The 12595-nt window shown below is 45.7% G+C and overlaps 1 non-coding gene across 1 annotated transcript; it reads right to left on the minus strand.

Annotated features, from left to right (window-relative positions):
• Nucleotides 1-9434: 9434 nt before the first annotated feature.
• LOC119618836 (U6 spliceosomal RNA) lies at nt 9435-9537 on the minus strand. The gene has a single exon (XR_005235201.1). It is a non-coding gene; the product is annotated as a U6 spliceosomal RNA (small nuclear RNA).
• Between the last annotated feature and the right edge of the window lie 3058 nt (nt 9538-12595).

Here is a 12595-nt window from a genome sequence, read left to right on the forward strand (position 1 = left end):
CAATCCAATTTAGAAACTTAGAAAGTGGTAAATGAAAAATCTTACAACTACTGGATCTTCTTCTGTCTGTCTGTCTGTCTGTGTAGTTATATATGGGTTGTGTGTTTAATGTTGATATAAAAGAGCTTTAATTGCCAGGCACATTGGCTCATGCCTTTAATCCCAACACTTTGGGAGGCTGAGGTGGTGGATCACCTGAGGTCAGGAGTTCGAGACCAGCCTCGCCAACCGGGTGAAACCCTGTCTCTACAAAAAATACAAAAATTAGCTGGGTGTGGTGGCACATGCCGGTAATCCTGGCTACTTGGGAGGCTAAGGCAGGAGAATCACTTGAACCCGAGAGGTGGAGGTTGCTGTGAGCCAAGATTGTGCCTCTGCACTCAAGCCTGAACGACAGAGTGAGAATCTGTCTCAAAAAAATAAAAATAGCCGAGCACAGTGGCTCAAGCCTGTAATCCCAGCACTTTGGGAGGCCGAGACGGGCGGATCACGAGGTCAGGAGATCGAGACCATCCTGGCTAACACGGTGAAACCCCGTCTCTACTAAAAAGTACAAAAAACTAGCCGGGAGAGGTGGCAGGCGCCTGTAGTCCCAGCTACTCGGGAGGCTGAGGCAGGAGAATGGTGTGAACCTGGGAGGCGGAGCTTGCAGTGAGCTGAGATCCGGCCACTGCACTCCAGCCTGGGCGACAGAGCAAGACTCCGTCTCAAAAAAAAAGTAATAAAATTAAAAAAAATAAAAAATAAAAATAAATTAAAATAAAAATAAAAATAAACAAAAGAGCTCTAATGAATCAGCTTTAAGAAAAATGAGTGCTTAAATCAAATATTTTGAAAGAAAAATAAAAACTGTAATGCCTTTTGGTTCATGTAACTTTAGTAATCTTTGAGAAATAAAAAGTTTTAAAGGTTACTGGTGAAAATAAAGACATTTGGTCTAAATTAGGCAGGTCAGATATTAGGTTTGCTAAATTCTTTTTTTTTTTTTTTTTTTTTGAGATGGTGTTTCACTCTGTTTCCCAGGCTGGAGTGCAATGGCGTGATCTAGGCTCACTGCAACCTCTGCCTCTCGGGGTTCAAGCAATTCTCCTGCCTCAGCCTCCTGAGTAGTTGGTATTATAGGAATGTGCCACCATGCCCAGCTAATTTTTGTATTTTTAGTAGAGATGAGGTTTCACCATGTTGGCCAGGCTGGTCTTGAACTCCTGACCTCGTGATCCCCCCGCCTCAGCCTCTCAAAGTGCTAGGATTACAGGTGTGAGCCACTGCACCCAGCCAGGTTTGCTAAATTGTTTAAGGTCATAAACTGCTTTGACTTTTCTACATTGTTCAAATTATTTTGGAGCATTAGATTATAGATAAGGCCTGGGGAAATATGGAATTAGTCATGTCCCCTAGCTATGCAAAGAAGGTTACAAAGAAAATAAAATGTACATAAGAAAGGATCTTGTATGGTAAATTCTTGCCCTAAAGTAAAATAACTGGTTGTTTAAAAAGGGATATTTAGGACAAGTGAGAAAGTCCAAGCATGCCATAGATGGCCTGTGTAAGCTGTTAAAGGATTTGTGAAATTAATGCACCAAAAGTAAAAGATGCTAAGAGTTATGATTATAACATGTAATTGAAACTACCAAAAAAAATAGTTTTACATACAAGGTGTGTGAGGAGAGTGAAATGTGTTTTTGGTAAAAGATTATAAGAAGGCATGGGAATGTAAATTTTTGCCTATTTTAGAGGGTTAAAGGATTTTTTTAAGTTAGATAAGATAAAGCTAAAAGTTTGAGCAAGTTGTAGAAGGTTTGTAAAAATTAATCTTGTAAAAGAAATTCTGTGTGTGAACATATTGACTAAATTTAAAGGAGTATTATTCATTTTTTCCAGAAATTAAACATTGAAGTAGAAACACAACAGGGTTTTCATTTCTTCTTTTTTTTTTTTTTGAGACAGAGTCTTGCTCTGTCGCCCAGGTTGGAGTGCAGTGGTGCGATCTTGGCTCACTGCAACTTCAGTCTCCTGGGTTTAAGCGATTCTCCTGCCTCAGCCTCTGGAGTAGCTGTGATTATAGGCACTCACCACCACACCCAGCTAATTTTTGTATTTTTAGTACAGACGGGGTTTCATGTTGGCCAGGCTGGTCTTAAACTCCTGACCTCGTGATCTGCCCACCTCCACCTCCCAAAGTGCTGGGATTACAGGCGTGAGTCACCGCACCGGGCCAACAGGGTTTTCTTAAAGCACTGATCTGCTCTTTCACAAAAATTGTAAGGGATTGGCCAGGTGCGGTGGCTCACGCCTATTACCCCAGCACTTTGGGAGGCCAAGGCAAGTGGATCACAAGAGATCAGGAGATCGAGACCATCCTGGCTAAAGCAGTGAAACCCCGGCTCTACGAAAAATACAAAAAAATTAGCCAGGCACGGTGGCAGGAGCCTGTAGTCCCAGCTTCTCAGGAGGCTGAGGCAGGAGAATGGCATGAACCCAGGAGGCGGAGCTTGCAGTGAGCCAAGATGGCACGCTGCATTCCAGCCTGGGCAACAGAGCGAGACTCCGTCAAAACACACACACACACACACACACACACACACACACACACAAATTGTAAGGGATTATAAAAGGTTTATAAGAATCTCACTTCATGGTCAAACTGGTTAAGCATAACATCAAATGTTTTAAACCTTTAATATATCTGAAAGGCTTCCCAAAATCAAATTTCACCTTCAAAATGGTCTTTTCTGACCTCTAACTTTGGGATGCTACAGAGGTCCCCTAAAGCATCCAAAGAAAAGTAAACAGGATAATCTGATATGTTAAGTTACATGGGAAACATTGTCAAAAAATAATGTTTAATTCTCTTCAGGTTACATTTCAGTAAATGATATTAATATATGTTCCAAAATTAAATGGGATTTCTAAAATTCTAATATGCCTGAGTCTATGCTATCAATCATAATTATGGTTATTATGTTAAGTTACTGTAAATCATAGAAATAACCAAATTTCCTTGTCAATTGTGTTTTTAACTATGACGGTTTAAAGTCATTTCCACAGTTAATTGCTTAATGCTGGTGCAGTTTCTGAAAATATCAAAAGTATGGTGTCTTTTAGGAGATTCATAAAAGGATGAAAAGGACCCTAAAAATCACTTTTGGAATACAGGTTTCTAATAACTTTAGAATCATATCATTTGAACTGGGTAAGAATTCCTGGAACTTTAATGAAAAGACTGACTGGTTTATAAAACTGCTAACCAAAGTAGAACAAAAATTAATTGAATACCAAGAAAATAGTTTGCCAGATTTTCATCTTAAATCAGCTGATACTGAAATAGTTCAGATATACAATTTGAATGAAATCCATGGTCTAAGTCAAATTATCTGTGATAACCCAACAGTTATCCATGCAATGCACCTTATTTGGAGAAGCAACTGGTATTCAAGACGACTGAAGTCTAATGTTAATTAAATATGGACTCATGGAGAACCAAGAAGGCCACCTTGTCCTTCCTGAGTCTTAAATATTTTGTTATTAAAAGTTCTGCACTTCATGACTCACCATGGAAAAGATAAAATAATCCAAATTAAATACACTGGTGTGTGGGAGGCAGAAGTTGCAGTGAGCTGAGATTACACCACTGCACTCCAGCCTGGGTGACAGAGAGAGATTCCATCTCAAAAAATAAATAAATAAATAAATAAATAAATAAAGTGTATATGTGTGTGTGTATACTTATATGTATATGTGTATATATGTGTGTGTGTAAGAGATAACTTATCAATTGCTAAAATAGTTTATAACACTGGGCTTTTTTAAACATTTTATGAAGAGATTTCATTCAATCATCATTTTCAACGCATGTTTTCCAGTTGTATAAAAGCTTTCTCATGTTAAGAGGGCTGATGTTTTAATAAAGTAGATTTGTATGCTATAGTATTTTTTTTTTTATGGTTCACTGAGGACAGTCAAACCCTGTGCAATCTAGAACTTGAAGACTAGATCTTCCGAGAACATCAGAGAAAGACTGTCTTTCCCACCCACACTGCAGCAAAACTTCGGGATCTTGAAATTTGGGTTCATAATCTCACAACTGAGAAGGGTCCACTCATACTCCTGGAACTGTACACCCATTGGAATCTTTAAGGTAAAGTTAACCAAGGAAGTCTTTCTCCAGAACATGGCATCCTTGACTGTGAACAGCTTTTGCTAAGATCATGGATCAAGACTTCCACTGTCATGAGACTCTTTTTTTTTTCTTTTTCTTTTTTTGAGATGGGGTCTTGCTCTGTCACCCAGGCTGGAGTGCAGTGGTGTAATCTCAGCTCACTGCAACCTCTGCCTCTTGGGTTCAAGCGATTCTCATGCCTCAGCCTTCTGAGTCGCTGGTATTACAGGTGCCTGCCACCACACCAAGCTAATTTTTGTATTTTTAGTAGAGACAAGTTTTCACCATGTTGACCAGGCTGGTTTTGAACTCCTGACCTCAGGTGATCCGCCCACCTCGGCCTCCCAAAGTGTTGAGATGACAGGCATGAGCCAGCATGCCTGGCCATGAGACTCTGATCTTTGAATATTTGTTGCTTGCTTATGCCTCTGTGAATAATAGAAATGAAAAGAGGATCATTTGTGTGTGCACTTATGGGGTATACCTTCATTTGCGAAGGATTTTGCAGCCAGCCTTATACACGGATAACCTTATACTTTGATATATCAAAGATGAAGGCTCAGTGTAAGTGAGAAACTTTAATGGGACATATGTTGCCTGTAAAATCAGGCAGAAACGGAACACTGGTTCACTCCTGTTAACCCACATCATGGGTTAAAGAGGGCATTGCCAGGAGGGCTTCACTCTTCTAGAAGGGCATCCTTTTTCCATGCTTTTGAGTAAAGAGGCCATAACCAGAAATGTATCTCTCATGATAGGCTGTATAGCAGATTCTACTGTAAAGTCTATAGTTGCACAACAGACTTTCAATTCTCTTGTGAAAGTTATGCTAAATAATAGAATTGACTACACAGAAAAGTTCCTGTGCAGCTGCTGGCACCTGTGGCCTAGGGAGAAATACATCAAGTATTATAGAGATTCAGTTGTAGGAGATTAATGAAAAGACCACTTAGTTAAGCGAGTAGCCTCTTTATCTAGCTCATTGTTTGATTTATTTGATTGTGGGTGGTTTGGTTTATGAGGACCCTGGGTAAGGAGCATACTGCAAACTCTTGGTATTATCCTCCCAGTAGTCATAATAATAGTCTCCCTGGCGCCCTGCATTCTCTCAGAGGTTTTAAATGTCTGCATGCAGCCATCTCTAGAACATCGAATGGTCTCTCTTCAACTGGAATGGCACAAGCTGAAAGAACTGTGTAACCATGAGGACACCATAACCTATGAATGCGTGTTGAGACCACAAACACAAAATCATGGTAACTGAGAGTAGTGCTAAGGCCATAAGTTTTGGTCACACTCTCACCTGTAGGGTCCAGCCCTACTGGTCCTGTGGGTTTTTCTCCTCGTGTGTGGAGACGAGAGATTGTAGAAATAAAGACACGAGACAAAGAGATAGAAGAAAAGACAGCCAGGCCCGGGGGACCACCACCACCTAGACACGGAGACTGGTAATGGCCCCAAATGCCTGGCCACACTGTTATTTACTGGATACAAGGCAAGGGGGCAGGGTAAGGAGTGTGAGCCATCTCCAGTGATAGGTAAGGTCACGCGAGTCACGTGTCCACCGGACAGGGGGCCCTTCCCTGTTTGGTAGCCGAGGCAGAGAGAGAGGGGGGACAGCTTACATCATTATTTCTTCTATGCATTTCAAAGACTTTAGTACTTTCACTAATTCTGCTTCGGCTCTCTAGAAGGTGGAGCCGGGTGTACAGAGCGGAACATGAAAGTGAAACAGGAGCATGACCGCTGAAGCACGGCATCACAGGGAGACGTTCAGGCCTCCAGATGGCTGTGGACGGGCTTGACTGATGTCAGGCCCTACACAAGAGGTGGTGGAGCAGAGTCTTCTGTAACCCCCTGGGGAAAGGGAGACTCCCTTTCCTGGTCTGCTAAGTAACTGTTGCCTTCCCAGGCACCGGCGTTACCGCTAGACCAGAGCTCCCTCTAGTGGCCCTGTCCAGGCGTGACAGAGGGCTCACCCTTGTGTTCTGATCCCTTCTCACTGTGTCCCTTCAGCTCCTACCTCTGTATGGCCTGGTTTGTCCTAGGTTATAATTGTAGAAAAAAGATTATTATAATATTGGAATAAAGAGTAATGCTACAAAGTAATGATTAATAATATCCATATATAATCATATCTATAATGTATTTCTAGTATAACTATTCTTATTCTCTCTATATTTTTTAATTTTACTGGAACAGATTGTGTCCTTGGTCTCGTGCCTTGGCACCTGGGTGGCTTGCTGCCCACACTCACCTAAGTGAGAACCTGGACAAAAAGAGTGAATTTATTAAAATAAAATTATGGGAGGCCATTGTTTAGGACTGAGCTCATGCACTAGGTCCCAACAGACTAAGCCAAACAAAAATGGAGTCACTCATGCTAAATGTGACATAATCAAACTAAGACTTTAAGGAGACACATAGATCCTAACACATTCTCCTATAAACAGGACGTTCCAGCATAAGGAGGTACCCTCAGTCCTTGTTCCTACCTTTGCAAAACTCACTGTTCTACTGTTTCTCAGAGGGTTTCAAAACCAAATAAGTACCTTTACGATGGTGACAGTGATATCAATGACTAAAGTCTTGGTCAATCTCTCAAAATTGAGAAAATGACTAAAAGGGTGGAATTGTTAAAGCAAATTAAATATGGCCTGAGAAGGACTCCATACTTCTCTATTTGAGTCCATGTGGACGAACTGCAACCTAACTTAATAGGTAGACAACATTGAAACCCTAACTTAGGAGTCTGCACCTGTAACAGTACTTGAGTCTTGGCCAATCGCAGCAGCCGTACTTCACTCATTCACTGCTGAGAGTTCAAACAAGGCAAATGCCAAGCTGTAACCAACCAGCTGTTTCTGTACCTCACCTCCGATTTCTGCACATCACTTCCCTTTTTTTGTCTATAAATTTGTTCTGACCACGAGGCATCCCTGGAGTCTCTGAATCTGCCGTGATTCTGGGGGCTTCCCAATTCGTGACTCGTTCATTGCTCAGTTATACTCATTTAAATTTAATCTGGCTGAAGTTTTTCATTTAACAGAGGTATAAAATATGTATTCTTTAAAATGTTCAAACACTGTTTTGAGTGCATATTGTGCTTTATTTGATTAAAAAAAAATTATAACGTGATGTTTACTTTTACCGTGAGATACATAATAAAATCCTAAAACCCCTGCCAATTGAACCGACCCCTTCTTGGTCTAGCAGACCCCACAGAAACCTTAAAAACTGAGTTCCTGGCCAGGCGTGGTGGCTCAAGCCTGTAATCCCAGCACTTTGGGAGGCCGAGACGGGCGGATCACGAGGTCAGAAGATCGAGACCATCCTGGCTAACATGGTGAAACCCCGTCTCTACTAAAAAGTACAAAAAACTAGCCGGGCGAGGTGGCGGGCGCCTGTAGTCCCAGCTACTCGGGAGGCTGAGGCAGGAGAATGGCGTAAACCCGGGAGGCGGGGCTTGCAGTGAGCTGAGATCCGGCCACTGCACTCCAGCCTGGGCTACAGAGCAAGACTCCGTCTCAAAAAAAAAAAAAAAAAAAAAAACTGAGTTCCTGGCCGTGACAGGACAGGAGGTCAGACTCGCCTCAGTATGCCCCTTTCTTAATAACCTTTAACCGGAATGCCTTCCTAAAGAATAAACAGAAACCAGCTCTGGAAAACAAGAAACAGACAACTCATTCTTCCATCGCCTTTAGCCAGTCATCTGAGGCCATGGCTGGACAATGCTTCCCTTCCTGTTAAGATACCACAGACCCTGGAGCGACTGTGGCCGTCTCCAGAGGAGGTGCAGTGAGGGTTCCTGTGTCCTCTGCTTAACCTTTTGACGTCAGAGGGAGGGAAACTCCACCCTCCCATCACGCTAACCCCAACATTTTTTGAACACGTGACCCATGAAGAGGCATGCAGCTAATTGCACACCTGTGTGTTGCTCCTCTCAAAATATTCATAACTCCTCCTACAGCTTATTCAATATGTATATTTAGCCACCCTGAGGATCTACGGGAAAAGCACAGTGTCCTTTTCCTGTAATCTCATTCAAGAATCAACACAGAATACTTCTCTCCACCAACAAGCAAGCAATCAGTTCTGCAGCAGACACCAGCTGGGTGTCCTCCCATTCAAGTCGGACAGCATCTACCTGTAGACAGTGTCTGATCACACAGATCGAGGACTCAGTTCCCACAAGACTGAACCCCACTTCCAATGCCGACTGCAAGCCCCTGGTTATTGTGCCTGTGATTCTGACTGACCGGCTAAACACTGGGGGCTCCCACAGCCCCCTCCTTGGGTTCAATTAATTTGCTAGATCAGCATACAGAACTCAGAGAAACACATTTACTGGTTTATTACAAGGCATATTTTACAGGATACAGATGAACAGCCAGATGAGAAGATGCATAGGGAGCGTTCTGGAAGGGTCCCAAGCACAGGAGCTTTTACCCCCATAGAATGGAGGTGCGCTACCCTCTAGGAACCTCCACGTTACTCAGAAGCTCTCTGAACCCTGTCCTTTTGTGTTTTTACGGAGGCTTCATCACATAGGCATGATTTAATCATTAGCCATTGGTGATCAGCTTAACCATCAGCCCCTCTCCCTTCCCAGAGGTCAAGGGTAGGGCTGAGTCCCAACCTTCTAACCCTGCCTCCTTCTTTCTGGTGACTCCTCCTATCCTGAAACTGTCTAGGAGCCACCAGCCACCAACCACCTCATTAACATACAGAAAAGACATTCATCACTTCGAAGATTCCAAGGATTTAAGGAAATATATGCCAGAAGACTGAATGAAAACCCCATATAATTTCACAATATCATGGATGACTGAAATAAGTAATGAAAGATTAAGCAGGCCAGGCACAGTGGCACACACCTGTAATCCTTTGGGAGGCTGAGATGGGCAGATTACTTAAGGCCAGGAGTTCGAGACCAACCTGGTCAACATGGTGAAACCCCATCTCTACTAAAAAAAAAAAAAAAAAATTAGCCGGTGTGGTGGTGGTGCCTGCAATCCCAGCTACTCGGGAGGCTGAGGCACGAGGATCACTTGAATGCAGGTTGTAGTGAGCTGAGATCATGCCACTGCACTCCAGCCTGGGCAACAGAGCAAGACTCTCAAAAAAAATTTCAAAATTAAGCAGCCAAATGACATGGAAAGAAACAAATTACTGTATTAGTTATATAAATATCAAACGAAATGTCGACAGGGATTGCCTTTGCACGGCAGTTAATATTAAAGATGAAATTTTGTAGTTTTTTTTTTAAACATATTTTTGTATGGAACACTTCACAAATTTGTGTGTCATCCTTGTGCAGGGGCCATACTAATCTTCTCTGTATCATTCCAGTTTTAGTATATTTGCTGCCAAAGCGAGCACTATTCTTCTTAATTTCAAAATTCTCTTCAATACATATATGCTTGTTTATAAACAGAAAAAGAAAAATGAGATGCTTAACATGTTAATCGAACAAGTTACCAACCCGTCCGTGTACAAATCCTGGCCTAGGTTTGCTATTTCTCTCAGTCAAAGCTTTCACTTGGGCATGGGGAAATTTAACTCAGACTAACATAAGCCAAAAAAAGTAAAAAAGAAACAAAAAGGACTTTATTACTTCCATAGCCACCAGCCCAGGATATGATCGATGCCCTCGGCCCTGGCCCCTGCAGTGCTGGTCCTTCCCCATCTGGCTTCCTCCTCAGCCATGTGCTCTGTGCAGGCAAGATGGAGGGAATGCTACTGGACAAGCACCCAAAAGAGGGTACTTGGATCTCGCTCAAGAAAGAATTCGAGGCAAATCCATAAAGGGAAAGCAAGTTTACTAGGAAAGTAAAGGAATAAAGAATGGCTACTCCATGGGCAGAGCAGCCCCGAGGGTTGCTGGCTGCCCATTTTTACGGTTATTTCTTGATTATATGCTAAACAAGCGGTGGATTATTCATGAGATTTCTGGGAAAAGGGTGGGCGATTCCCAGAACTGAGGGTTCCACCCCTTTTTAGAACATATAGGGTAACTTTCAGACCGCAACATCTGAAAGTTGCATCTGTAAACTGTCATGGTGCTGGTGGGAGTGTCTTTTAGCATGTTAATGCATTATAATTAGCATATAATGAGCTGTGAGGATGACCAGAGGTCACTCTCATGCCATCTTGGTTTTGGTGGGTTTCCCGGCTTCTTTACTTACTTCTTTATTTTATTATTTTTTTTGAGACGATGTCTTGCTCTGTTGCCCAGGTCTCGGCTCACTGCAGCCTCCGCCTCCCGGGTTCTCCTGCCTCAGCCTCCCGAGTAGCTGGGACCACAGGCGTCTGTCACCACACCTGGCTAATATTTGTATTTAGAGACGGGGTTCACTATTTTGGCTAGGGTGGTCTCGAACTCCTGGCCTCAAGTGATCCACCCACCTCAGCCTCCCAAAGTGCTGGGATTACAGGCATGAGCCACCGCGCCTGGCCCCGGCTTCTTTCAAACAGTCTGTTTTATCAGCAAGCTCTTTGGGACCTGTATCTTGTGCCCACCTGCTAGCTCATCCTGTGACTCTGAACGCCTAACCTCCTGGGAATGCGGCCCAGCAGGCCTCAGCCTCATTTTACCTAGCCCCCATTCAAGATGGACTCGCTCTGGTTCCAATGCCTCTGACAGGCAGGTGTCCCTAAACTTCGACAACCCCGCGAGGCAGGCCTTTACAGAGGCCCTGTGGCTGGCAAGGAAGCCAGGTCCCCAGCCCCAGCAGAGTCGTCTACACTATCAATCTGCTGTGGACTTTGTCTACACTGATGGAAGAACTCTCCAAAGGACTCAGAGTGGAAATGGGGGCGGGAGTGGAATAACGGTGATTTTTTTTCCTGCAGGTTTTCCTGTATTTCCTACAATGAGCGTGTATTATTTTTCCATGATTACTAGCATAGTTACTGAATGGTGACCATGCATTTGACACTATGCTACATGCTTTACAGACTCGAAACCTGCTCTCAGCATCCCGGGGGCATCGACTCCTACCATCTTCATTCTGCAGCTGAGGACAGTGAGGCACAGAGGAGAGGGGTCCAGAGTCCAGCCGCGGTGACCCGCTTCCAAAAAGCCTTACTCTTTAATGAGTTTTGCCTCAATCAGAAGAAAAGCAAAGCTGTTTCCATTCCCCCAAAGAATAAAGACCCCAAGTCCCCAAGATAACTTCCCCTTCCCTTCCCCTGGTACAAAGAAGGCTCCCAACCTCATGGTGACATCCTCGCTGGTGTTTTCCTCCCAGGACTGGCCTCAGTGCACCTGCTGGAGCCGGCGGTGGGCACGTGCGGAAGCTGATTTTCCTGACACCACGATGCAGGTGAAACCCCTGGAAGCGTGGCCGCCGCTGCTGCTCGCGTGAAAGCGGCCCAGGGCGCGCTCTGTCCCTCAGGCACCCTGGTTCCTCTCCTCCACACAGCTAGCTGTCCGAGGTGTCGCTGTTTGGCTTCAAGTCACCGAGGCCTATCCCCTGACTTCTCACGCAGCAGGCAGCACAAAGATCCCGGCTGCAGGCTCCAGGCAGCCATGACGGCGGTGGAGAAAGGACAGGGGCGAAGGTGAAGGCTCCCGGCTGGGGTCCCCGTCAGCTCCCCCGAACCAGCCCTCACCGTGTCAAACGCTGCGCTGCTCTGCGGAAGCCCCAGCCAGAGCCGAGCCGGGTCGGCCCAACCCCCTACGCACGGTTCAGGAGAAAGGCCGAGTTCCGGGCGGACGTAGCTTCCAGGCCGTCACCATCACCCGCTCAGCGAGGGCCCTCAGCAGAGCCAGCTCTGGGGCCTCAGCCTTCCCTGTCCCTCCTGCTCGCTGCCCGCCCAGCTCCAAAGTCACCCCTGGAAAATCTTTATGCCCGTCCCACGCACACGCACGGGTGCCTCCACGGGGCTTCAGTGCTGGTCCACACGCTTCCGCTACGCCCCGGCGTGGGGGTTCGCCAAGCACACAAAGCCACGTCTCCCCCTCCCAGGTTAGCACTCCGGCTGCCACGTCTCCCCCCGCCCAGGTTAGCACTCCGGCTGCCACGTCTCCCCCCACCCCCCCCGCCGAGGTTAGCGCTCCGGCTGCCACGGCTCTCCCCCCACCCCGGGTTAGCGCTCCGGCTGCCACGGCTCTCCCCCCACCCCGGGTTAGCGCTCCGGCTGCCACGGCTCTCCCCCCACCCCGGGTTAGCGCTCCGGCTGCCACGGCTCTCCCCCCCACCCCGGGTTAGCGCTCCGGCGCCACGGCTCTCCCCCCACCCCGGGTTAGCGCTCCGGCTGCCACGTCTCCCGCCAATTAGCGCTCCGGCTGCCACGGCTCCCGCCAATTAGCGCTCCGGCTGCCACGTCTCCCGCCAATTAGCGCTCCGGCTGCCACGTCTCCAGCCAATTAGCGCTCCGGCTGCCACGTCTCCCGCCAATTAGCGCTCCGGCTGCCACGGCTCCCGCCAA

Source organism: Chlorocebus sabaeus, chromosome 27, assembly GCF_047675955.1.
Source record: "Chlorocebus sabaeus isolate Y175 chromosome 27, mChlSab1.0.hap1, whole genome shotgun sequence".
Classification (NCBI taxonomy): Eukaryota; Metazoa; Chordata; class Mammalia; order Primates; family Cercopithecidae; genus Chlorocebus; species Chlorocebus sabaeus.